Genomic DNA, 10,293 nt, shown 5'->3' on the forward strand with positions numbered 1-10,293 from the left:
GATACACGAGTTGCCTGATCAGAGGGGAGACTTATGTTTAAAGCCCTCGAGCTGCACTGCCAAAACACGCTTCCAAGCCTCCAAAGTGCTCAGGTTAAGACAGCATATACCTATAGTCAAGCCCTTCCAAGGACAACAAGCCTCGTAGCCAGATGAGCCGAGCAATGGGAAGTCCAGCGCTGTGACATCCAATCCCGCTTCCAGAGACTCGTGCCAGGACCGGGCTCCTTCCATTCCTGGCAGGAGCCCTCAGTGGCATGACCTTGGGTGAGTCATCCAACCCCTCCCCACCCACACAGGAGGGGACACAGGCCTCACCTGCCTCACTGAGTCCCTGCAAGTCAGGAGAGAGATGGGAAGTCCTTCTGCGCTGGAATGGCGGAGACAGGGGATGTTTTTATCTAAGAGACGTAGGACTGGGGAGGATGTGTCTCGTGTTTTTGATCCCTGCCTTCCAGAATAGTGCACACAGAGCAAAAGACCACCATAGATTTGTTCCTTCATTCTCTGTCCTGGAGCCATCTGGGCCAAGGAAACCAGATGTCGCGACCGAGAACCCGGGACGGGCAGCACGCATCCCGGCTCTGCGCTAGAGCCTCTCCCTCCTGAAATGCCAGGCTGGTCCTTTTCTCCCACAGACATTGAAGGATGGAAGGTTAAACGCTAGACAAACGCTCCCAGGGGAGAACTGTGCGCACATGTCCAACTAACGACCCTTTGCCCAAAAAGAAGGGCGCCTTGTGTGGGGCCCCCAAGCCACCCTGTCGCAGAGTCAACATCATCATCGTGAAATGGATTCTGTCCTCTGAACAGAACAATCCACCTCGGACCTGAAGCCCACAGGCGGCCAAAGTCCTCTCCCCGGCTGGTGACCGAAGGAATGCCATCTCTTGAAAGCACCTGGACTCTAGTGACCAGCTAGGTTTGCAGCAGGGACACTCAGTAGCCTTGTGACCACGGGCAAAGGCTTGGGTAATCTTCCTCGGTGTTGGAGCCCCTGGTGGTGAGGTCACCGTGAGTGCAGACTCCGCTGGGTACGTGCAAGCATGCGAGACATGCAACACAACGGGATTGTCGCCCCACGTCTCTGCCTGCAACACGGTCCTGGCTCTCTTCGGCCTCCTGTCCTTGCCTTCCACTCTCCTGCATGTCACGGGACCCAGGGGAGGACACGGTGGCCTGCGGAGGGTCAGCCGACTCAGCATAGTGGATTCTCAACCCCTGGAGTGACCAGGCAGAATGGCTGGGGCCGCAGCCCCGCAAAGGCGGGGCCGCAGACCCCCGAGGGTACGATTTCCCTTTGGTGCTGTGAGCTTGTGTGATCATGAGGAAGTGCACAGCCCTCCTCCATCCGCGTGCCCTGAATTCCCCATCCAGACGGGAGCGAGGAGGTAGGTAGCCGGAGCGAGCTGGACACAACAGGCAGGCTGGGCTTCAGTGCTGAGAGTCGGCCGGGAATGGAGAGGAGAGGTTAATTTTCCTGTCCCACCTGTGGCCTTCTTCTTACGGAGCTCCAGCCGGAGCACCGAGCTAGGGCTCAGCATCCCAGGTGCGCTGGGGGGGCTGATGGCGGAGGGGGGGGGTGCTCCCTGGCGTCTGCACTAGGCTCACCCGGCAGAGATTTACTAGCCTCTACCAGGCCAGCATCTCGAGGAGTTTCACCCTGCTTGTACGGAAGAGGGAAAGGAGCCTCGGGCACAGAGTCGGGCTTCAGAACCAGTTCCAGCTGGCTTTTTGCTCCCAATTCCTTCCACTTTGTCTTTTTTCTCTAAAATGTCAGTCCATTTCCTCATTCGGCCCTTGGTAAAGAATCAGCTGTTGATTTGTAACCAGGGCCTTGGAGTACATGCAGGGGGTGTAGGCAGAACCTGCGGCAGGACCCCGTGCTTTGCCGGGTCTGTGACGGTGCCCCCAGCCCTGACGGGACGGCCAGGAAGGCCCAGCCAAGGCCTCCAGACTATAGATCAGAAAGGGACCCATAAAGCCTCAACCCAGGCCAGGTCCTGCCCCCAGGACACGCTGAGGAGATCTCAGGGGCTCCCACGCGCGGCACATCCCCCCACAGAAAGCCAGGTTTTGTCTCGAAGCTCACTTCTGCCTCATCCAGGCCACTTTGCTCTCTGGCTCAAGACCCCAGAAGGGAGGGGGGTGGATTCTCTGCATCTTTGGGGTCAGGTCGGGGAATGACACCCCAGGGGCATGGCTGTTTCTCAAGCAGGCAAAGGGGAGAGAGCGGCCAGCAGCAGGCAGCGCTCACGGGCAGCCGGCCCTCACCTCTCGGCCCCGGGCTCGGCCTGCGTCGGGAAAGGGACGAAGGGTCCCTGCCGGGCTCTGCGCACCGTCCTGCCTCCTGCAACCGCTCAGCTCCGCAGCCCAGCTCAAAGCCGCACAACCCTGTGACAGTGCTCAAGACCAGCTTGGACACCTTGAACAGGTGAGCGGGACGCACACAGCAGCTCAGTGAAGCCGACAGAAAGCAGCCTGTCTCTGAGGCACATGAAGGACGACAGGCTTCTCAAGGAGCAACCAACCCTCCGGGCGACGGTTTCTCAGGGGACCCAAGGCAGCGTCAGGCGGCCCCCCCCAGGCTCAGCACCCTCACTCTATTCACATGGGGGCCCCTCCGCCGCCTCCCCACTCCTGAGGAAACCCTCACCTCCCTGTCCCTCCACATCTATCCCCAGTGCCTTTCAACTTGGAAACAATTATCCGCCTAAGACACGTTAATCTAACAAAATTTAGAAAATGCAGATAAACAAAAGGAAATAGAAATTGCCCTTGATCTCACCCGCTGCCTAGAATTTTGACGGGACACCCTTCCAGACTTTTCTCTCTATGCACATTTAAATGTGTACACGCTTCTTTATGAGATAAAGATACACAGAAAACCACATAAAGGAAAGCCAGTGAATTACCACCAAAAAAGCAGGCCAGTGATGACCCTAGGGAAAAGGGGAAGTTAGGGCCAGGAGGGATCAACAGAGGGTTGAGGGGGCAGCAATGTTCTGTTTCTTGACCTGGATGCTCACTCGGAAACTTGAGAAACATAGAGCGCTTGGTTGTACATTTTAACAAAATGTGTGTCGGCCCCAGACTTCGTCTCAGTCAGAGAGAGATAATGTTCAAAACGTGAAAGCATTCAGGACTCAACTGGGCTTTTAAAAGTAATACCCTCTGAACGTCCTTCAAGGTCAGAAACACGAATCCGTAACGCTGCTCAAAATGCTGAATATCCTGCCATCAGGATAGAGCTCCATTTATTTGGCTCATCCGAAGTCGATGGGCTAACCTTTGAGCAAGGGGTTCCTCTCCCACCACCTGGAGCGGCCATGGCCACCCCGCCAAGCCCACGTGGCTCAGGATCACCAAGGTCAGCCTCCTCTGTTAACATCCCCCCCCACCCCGTCCTTGCCTCGGCTGCTTGCTAGCTGCATGACCCCGAGCAAGGGACTTCATCGGCCGTACCTCAGTTTGATCTTCTATAAAATGGGCATAATGACGGAACCAAATGAGCTGACACCAGGAACATGCAGAATCCACTTGCAAGCACTCAGCACTTATTAAGGACAGTATTAACAGGTCCCCATCATCCTCCCTTCACCAAATGATGCTTTTCCTCCCAGCTCCCTGGCTGCCTCTTGGCGGCACCAGAACCTGGCCTGGGTCTCCCCGAGCTCCCCTACCTGCGCAGCTGATCAGCATGGCCCGCCCTCCAGGTCGGGTGGGGATGGTGTGCATGGAGCAGGGTCTCGCACTGAGACGGCTCACACCCCCACCCTCCATACCCACACACCCCAGAACCTCCCGGGGGCACCGTCCTAAGCATGTGACCACTCTTTCTTGTGATCTTCATTGCAACCCTAGGAGGCAGGCAAATTACCATCTCTATTTGGAGCTGGAGAAACGGAGGCAGAGAGCACTTGCCCAGACCTCTCCCCTCGACACCGTTGGGGGCTGCACAGGGGCCTCCCTCACAGGCTTGTTAGAAAAAGTAAGTCTCCTCGCTTCCTGCTGACTCTTCTTCCCTTCCCTCCGGGTCCCCTCACACATTTCCCACTGTCTGCTGAGCCACAGCCCGAGCCTTTCTTGTGCAGACCCCAGTGTTGCTGTACCCCAGCAGAAACAAACAGGGAATGGAGCCTCGGGCACAGAGGTCAGACCCCAGAGGCGACCCCACCATGAGCCCTTCACACCCCACCCCCCAGCTGCAAGATCTGCCTTCTGTCTCAAGTCCTCACCCCAGTGCACGCACCACAAGGGACCACAAGCCCCTTAAAATCACTCTCCTGCCTGTAGCTTCATGACCACTCCCCCCGTCCACACCTAACAGCCCTCTGGTGGGTCCCGCTGCTGGGACTCCAGGCCCCGCCGCTGCACCCAGGCTCAGGGCTGCACGCACATACACACAGCTTTGCTCCCGGTTTCAGGGCTCAAGACCCGAGTCACCCCCTGCCACCCCCCCCAGTCTATCTTTGGACAGATGTCCATATACCCCAGGACAGGATCTTTCCTTACAACGACTACACCTCAATTTGCTTTTTAGACTAAATACTCGTCTACTCTGCCTTGCTGGGGTCTCCAGAAGCCTAACCCGGGATACTATTCAGACTCAGCTGACCCAGGGAGCCGTACAGTTTTGTCTGCTACAAAATGGGATTCCTCTGGGTTTCTGCGCATTTTCCCCCTGGAGCCTCACATCCACACAACGATGGAGACACAGGAAGGATTCCAGTAGTCCAGCCAGTTTAGGCCCCAGGGGTCCGGGGGAGTGGGTCCTGGGAGCTCCCAGCTGCGGATGGGGGAGCCAGCTTCATCCCACCTGCCCCCTAAGACACTGCCCCTGACCATCCCTCGGCCTGGAAGACTTCCTCAGCCGCTTCCCTCAGCCACCTCGCCTCCCAAATTCTGGGGCATCTCACTGACCCTCTTACCCCTGGTCCTCACTCTCCATACTTGCTCAGACCCTCCAGCACCAAGACAGAAGCCTGGCCCAGCAGTCTCAACACCTATTTGTCCATTTAAAATTATGTACAAGTGCAGCAATCGATGTCTATCTAAAAATCTGGAACATTCTTTTCTCGAACCTAAAGAGTCTGGGGTAGCCTGCATTGGAGACGACTGCCCTGTGCAAACTTGGAGGCGGGCATCAGAATCACCTGGGCAGTCTTAGAAATACCAGTGCCCACAACCTGGACCCTGAGGCTCTAACTCGGGACACCAGTTCAGACATCGGCCTTTTAGCCAACTCCCAGGGCCACGCCTGCTGTCATCCACAGGTGCACGCATGGCTGGCTCACCTGGGGCCCTTGGGAGGGGACGCAGACTGCATGTGATAAGCCAGAGTGGTGTTCTTTGGCCCCTCGCCCTCCTCTCTGGCCTGATCTGCACCCAGAACGCTCTCTCACCTTTGCCCCGGCAGGTGGCCCCTTTGCTCAGCACATCCCCACGCTGCCACCACCCATGATGCGCTTAACTCTGCCTGCGTGGGTGTTCCCCAAGCTCTCGCCTCAGAGTGAGGGTTCACTCTCTCCAACCTTGACTTCCCCGCTCTGCTTTTCTCCTCCCAGGAAGACCATCCTAGCTACAGGTCCACCTGCCCTGGGTCCCTTGCGCGCGTGTGTGTTGGGAAGAGAGGGAGCATCCCAGGCAGCGGAGAAGCGCTGACCCTGCCCGCCACGCTGTTCCCCCTTCTCCTCCAGGCTTTTTCTTTCTCCTGCTGTGTTTTCCATCCTCCCGGCTGCCAGGCTCCTCCAAGCACATCTCTTAGCCATTATGGAATCTAAGGGGTTCACGCACACCTGCAGCCCCTCGGGCGACGGAGCAGGGGCTCTGCACCTGGACTAGGGCGGCCACATGCCCCTGCCGACCCCGTAAGCCTTGGGGCCTTCTACATCCTTGTTCTCAACACGCTCAAATGCTGCCAATGGATGTGGACCACGCAGCCTGCATGAGTGTCTGCCTGGCGACTCAGCTGAGGCCGCAGGGAGGACAGGCAGGTATCCATGCTCGTCTGTAGCTCACGGACCCCAGGCCATGACCGTCAATTCCTGAGGGCGGAGCGGGTCCTGGCTGGAGGCTGGCAGCGCGCCCTCAGATCGCAGGCAGGTACCACGATGTGGGGAGCACTCCCTGCAGCCACCAGCCCGCCCCAGCATGGTTTCCACGCCCAAGTCCAACCCCAGGAACTGCCGGGAGCTCCGGTTCTAGTCACCCCCCTCCCCCCGGGAGAACGCATCCTTCCAGGGACGCCGTCCAAAACCGGGCCCAGGGGCGCCCCCCACGGCGCCCTCCCTTCAAAACCCTCGATCTCCTGACCCCGAAAATGAATTCCCCTCTTTCACACGGTGACATCGTTTATCATTTGCCCAAAACCCCGTGAGTCTGTCTGACTTTACACCACACCCCAGCCATCGGGGAAGGGGTCTGCAGGGCTCTGCGCACCTGCCGCAGACAGTTCCAAACCCACTTGCAAACTGCCTGGCACTGGCATCTCGTGAGGACGGGATCAGGCCTTGCTTCTTCCTCACATCCATGGGGCGGAGCCGGCCACTCCGAAACCGTTTGCTGAAACCCAGCCCGCTATCAAAGCGAGGATGTTCGGAACACAGATCACTCAGGCGCTCTGCAGAAATACTGCCATCCCCACCTGGGGATGCACCCAAGGCCTGATTCAACTCACAGGAACCTCGTCCGCCTTGCTCCTCCCGAGCACGCGTGTCCGCGGAAGACACGGCCGTTTCTGAATGCTTGGTGTGTGCTTTCTGCAGGTGGCTGCCGTCGGACCCCCATCAGTGCATGCGTGGGGCTGGCCCGCCACCCCGGCAACCAGCACATGGCCTTGGCTGTGGGCCCTTCTCCACCTGGTGCCAGAGATCACCAGAGGGTTTGCAGAGAGCCGTGTCTGGAGACAGCAACCCCTAGAGAAAGATGCCATGGTGGGCACTCCTCCAGACTAGCCTTGGGCACCACCACCCACGCCAGAAGTGAGATTTTACTCCCGCTGGGGATTTACCCAGGACTCCAGAAACTGGCCCAGACGGCCCAGATCTGCCAAGCCGCTCAGCAGGCTGAGTGACTCCAGGCGCCCTCCGTGGTGGTACCGCCTGAAGAGCAAGCCCAAAGCTGGTCTCTGGCCAGGTTCAGGGGGCTGGGCAGGCTTGCCATCCACGGCCACAGCTCCATTAGGTGGTCGGAGTCGGGCCAGCAGCACATGGGAGCAGTGCTCAGAGACAGGGAACGCATCCCGCTTGTTCTTGCTTTCCTGGAAAGGACAGGGAACAGGGCCTTCCCGGAGGGACCCCGATCACCTCTTACCTACCGCTCCCTTCATCCCAAATTTCGTGACCTCATCATGAACTCCTTTTGCCGGCCACAGTTCCGGTCCTACCAGCTCCCAGAAATCCTGACACAGGCAGACAGAAATCCAACTGTTTCTTAAGCCAAAGGCCTCTTGCAGACAGCCAACAATTAAAGGCAGCAGCACACCACACTGAAGGGCAGCTTTTAGTGTCCCCCACACGCACGCAAGCCATCACCCTTCATGGGCCCCTGGGCCACAGCCCCTGGGGGCCCAAAGTCACCTGTGGGGCTTTTAAAACTACACGAGGAGGTCCCAGCCAGACTGTATTTACAAAGGGACCCAGACTTGAGTGATCTTTGCAAGGGCCCCAGGCAATTCTGTTCTCAGCCGGAGTCCAGATCGTTGCAAGAATGCCATGAACAAGCGCACTTACAGGAGAAAGCAGACACAGAAAGGCCACAGCCTTCCCTGAGAGGTGGATGCCACAGCCGCCCAGGGCCTCCCAGAGCGTGTCTTGGCTCCGTACCCCACGTTGACCGAGCACGGAAGGGTCGACTGGGGCAGCTTGGCTCGAAGAACTTCCCCTGAAAATTCGTGTCCACCCAGAACCTGTGTCTGGGACCGTATTTGGAAACAGGGTCTTTGTAGATGTGTTCAAGTTAAGATGAGGTCATGCTACATGAGGGTGGGCCCTAAATCCAGGGACTGGGGTCCTTCTAATAGAGGGATTTGGACAGACAGGCACAGAGAAACCCCCTCAAAAACAGAGCAGCCACTGGAGTGACGTGTCCACAAGCCAAGGGACGCCAAGGATCGCTGGTAGCCAGCAGAGGCTGGGAGAGAGCCACCTGGAGCAGATGCTCCCTCGGAGCCTCCAGGAGGAGCCGACCCTGCTGACACCTTGATTTTGGACTCTGGGCCTCCTAAACTGTGACAAAAGCAACTCCTGCTGTTTTGAGCCCCCCAGTTTGTGGATTCGCTCTGGCGGCCCCAGGAATCTCATGGACTGGGCTTTGCAGTCCAAGTCTGGCGTCAGCTGCCCGACGGGGCCGCCAAGCGGGGAAAGGGTAAAATTTAGGCTCTTGCATGATTCTGATGCGAAGAAACGGGACACAAATGCCAGGAGATCCAGGTGGAGGAGAGAGGAATTCACAAAGCAAGAAAGAACCTCAAGGCTTGCTGAAGCTCCTCACCCCTGACCCTTTGCTGCCTCAGCTTACTGGGCAGGCCAGGAAGTGGCTGGAAATTCTTCCCACGCAGCTGAAGGGTGTGAGGTGGTCCCAAGGCCCAGCCCTTTCCTGCTCGGCTCTTGCGAACCAAGCCCAAGCGCCTTACAAGACTCGGTTCCTTCTGAGCCTTGGGACCATCCTGCCCTACAGCTTGATGGTCAGAGGCATGGCCTCGCTCTTAGCAAAGGGGCCTGGATGCCCAGCGGACACCGCAGAGGAAGGGCAGTGTGCATTGCCCTCAAATCCTGCTGAGCACCAAAGCCAAATCGGGGAGTCAGTCTTATGCTCCCCACCCCAGACTTTACATAAAACTACTCTGCAAGCACGCACGAACCACGTTCCACACCAAGGTGGCCAAGCCACATGATCCCTGCAGGTGAGAACACCTGCAGACTCACTGGGCTAGGTGGCAGGTCACAGGGCCGACACGGGTGTGGCCAGGAGCCGTGGGGGTGTGGGGAGATGAGGACAGCAAGGCTGACAACAAGAGAAACCCAGAGCCCCTGGCTCTGGGTCTGCACAGGTGAGGGCAGCCAGCCTCACCCCATCTGGCCTGGCAACCAGATGTTCAGCCGGCTGAGACTTAGAAGCAGAGCCTAAACCTGTTGAGAAGCCAGTGGGGGGTGGGCACAGGGGCCCACCTGCTGCACATCTGTCCTTCTGGCTAAACTGAACTCGGCCCCGGAAATCCTGGCTGACCCTCACCAGGGCGGTTGGAGGCCCGGAAGGAAACCTCTGGGGTCCAGCTGGTTCCTCCCACTTTTGCTGCGTTCTCCCTACTTGTCTCCCGCCCCCGGCCCCTGCGGCCCCTGCGGCCCCTGCATGGATCAGAACAAATACCGGGCTGCTCCTCCCTCCCTTGCTCGCTCCCACCTTTGAGGAGGGAGAAGTGCCGAGGGGAAAAGATATTTTCTGAGGATTCTAAGCAGCCACACAGCCCCACTTGCCCCAAAGTCTCCAGTCTTTGTGGATGTCCTGAAAAAGCAGTCACCGGTAGCAAACCACTCAGGGACCCTCCTCCCTGTCCGGCCCTGTGTGCAGTGCCTCCTGGACACAGAGCAAGGAGCTGCCTTTGGGGCTCTACCTGCCCTTCCCGGGTGCCCCTCTGTGCCCAGGGAGCCTGGCCAGGGGAGGGAAGCTTCCATTCTGCCTCAGCTTCATCCGGTGAGCCCCCAAACAGGGCTGGTGGGAGAGGGCCAGGCACGGAAGCCCTTCCCCACCCAGCCTCGGGCCACAGAAGCCCAGCTCCGTCTCGTCTGTGAAAGTTTCTCCCGGGGTCCCCAGTCCTCCAGGCCCCCGGGGCCGGAACTCTCCCCATCCCACGCTGTGTCCCCCACTCTCCCCGCCCCCCACGCTGGCATCCCAGGGCCCTCCGCCTGCCAAACCCAATCCGTTCCCTGGCTCCCTTTTCTGGGGCTGGAGCTGCGGAGGAATTTCGGTGGAATTTTGAGGTTGAGAAGCATCTCGGCAGAGAGGCAAAGAAAGGGAGACGTAAGGAGAAAAAGAAAGTGCGATTTTGGCGTCAACTTGCAGGATTCTAGAAGGCCCGAGGGGCCGGCGTCCGGGCGTGGGCCCCTCGGCAAGATGCGGGCAGGCGGGGCGCCCGCGGACCCTCGGGGAGGCGGGCACCGGGCCGGGGCGGGGTCGCCGTCCTTACCTACGTCTGCATTGCAAAACGCCTGTTGCGGGTGCACCGGGGAGCAGCTGCAGGCGTCGGCCGGGCGCAGCAGCGTCCCCAGCAGCAGGAGGCCGAGCGCCAGCCGC

General features: G+C 58.8%; 1 protein-coding gene across 1 annotated transcript in view; it reads right to left on the minus strand.

Moving 5' to 3' along the window:
• Positions 1 to 10,287, minus strand: part of TIMP2 (TIMP metallopeptidase inhibitor 2) — a 45,614-nt gene extending 35,327 nt beyond the window's left edge. Inside the window, exon 1 of the mRNA XM_021680938.2 lies at positions 10,187 to 10,287. The gene's annotated coding sequence lies outside the window, so the exon portion shown is untranslated. The remainder of the gene's footprint in view (positions 1 to 10,186) is intronic.
• Between the last annotated feature and the right edge of the window lie 6 nt (positions 10,288 to 10,293).

Source organism: Neomonachus schauinslandi, chromosome 15 (assembly GCF_002201575.2).
Source record: "Neomonachus schauinslandi chromosome 15, ASM220157v2, whole genome shotgun sequence".
In the NCBI taxonomy this organism is placed as follows: Eukaryota; Metazoa; Chordata; class Mammalia; order Carnivora; family Phocidae; genus Neomonachus; species Neomonachus schauinslandi.